The sequence below is a fragment of the Elaeis guineensis genome, chromosome 4, assembly GCF_000442705.2.
Source record: "Elaeis guineensis isolate ETL-2024a chromosome 4, EG11, whole genome shotgun sequence".
Taxonomy (NCBI): Eukaryota; Viridiplantae; Streptophyta; class Magnoliopsida; order Arecales; family Arecaceae; genus Elaeis; species Elaeis guineensis.
In genome coordinates, this window is record NC_025996.2 from 9,503,833 (window position 1) to 9,504,834 (window position 1,002).

General features: G+C 35.3%; 1 non-coding gene across 1 annotated transcript; it reads left to right on the plus strand.

Moving 5' to 3' along the window:
* Nucleotides 1-217: 217 nt before the first annotated feature.
* LOC140857666 (small nucleolar RNA R71) lies at nt 218-323 on the plus strand. Its single transcript, XR_012141160.1, has one exon. It is a non-coding gene; the product is annotated as a small nucleolar RNA R71 (small nucleolar RNA).
* Nucleotides 324-1,002: the final 679 nt, after the last annotated feature.

A 1,002-nucleotide genomic window follows, 5' to 3' on the forward strand; every position in this document is an offset into this window, starting at 1 on the left:
GGTTGAATTTGATGCATTCCTCCTCTTGAAGGTGTAGCTTTATCAGGTTCCCTAGTTATTTCCCACTGTAAATTTTTCTCGGCTAGGTCTTCTAAGAATTGCCCAAGCTTCAGTAGTTTCTTTGTCCATAAATTGGCCTTGGCACATGGACTCTAGCATGGTTCTTGAGTTTGAATCTAACCCCTCATAGATGATCTGGCATAGTCTCCAAGTTTCTATTCCATGGTGTGGGCATTGGGTCAAAAGATTCTTGAAACGATCAAAGTACTTCCAAAATGATTCACCAGCTAGTTGGTAAAATTGATTATTTCATTCCTAATCCTAGCTGTTTTATGATGGGGAAATATTTTTTCAAAAATATTCTCACAAAGCCCTCCCAGGTAGTGACAGAATGGTTTGGCAGACTATAAAGCCACTTCTTAGCATTATCCTTAAGGGCAAAGTTGATTAATCTAAGTTTGACCTCATCCTCTGTTAATTGCAGTTTCATGGTTGCACATATCTCCTCAAATTCTCTAATAAATATATAAGCATCCTCTAATCCTGTGAATTTTGGAAGCATATTTATGATTTGAGGTTTGATTTCAAAATTGTTAGTTGTGGGTTGTGGCAACCTGATACAAGATGGTTGGATGGAGCCAACTGGATAACACAAATCCTTAAGGGTCATGGGTTGGATTGGTTCAGCCATTGGAACAACAGGAATTGACTCAATTCTAACTAGACGACCCGACACTCTTCTCCACACACGAGGTGTACGGTTCTCGATGTTTATATAATTTTTTTTTATAAAAATTTTTATGTATAAGAAAAAGAAAGAAAAGAAAAAAAGTTCTAAAGAAAAGATCCTAAGGAGTCCTAAATCTAAAAAAAGTAACCAAATTAATTTAAATTTTAATAATTTTTTTTTATTTTTCAAACAAGTGAAACAATAAATTAAACTCAATCTATCCTAGGGTTAACCTAAATCTAGACAGCTCCTAACTGTTCCAAGATGACCCT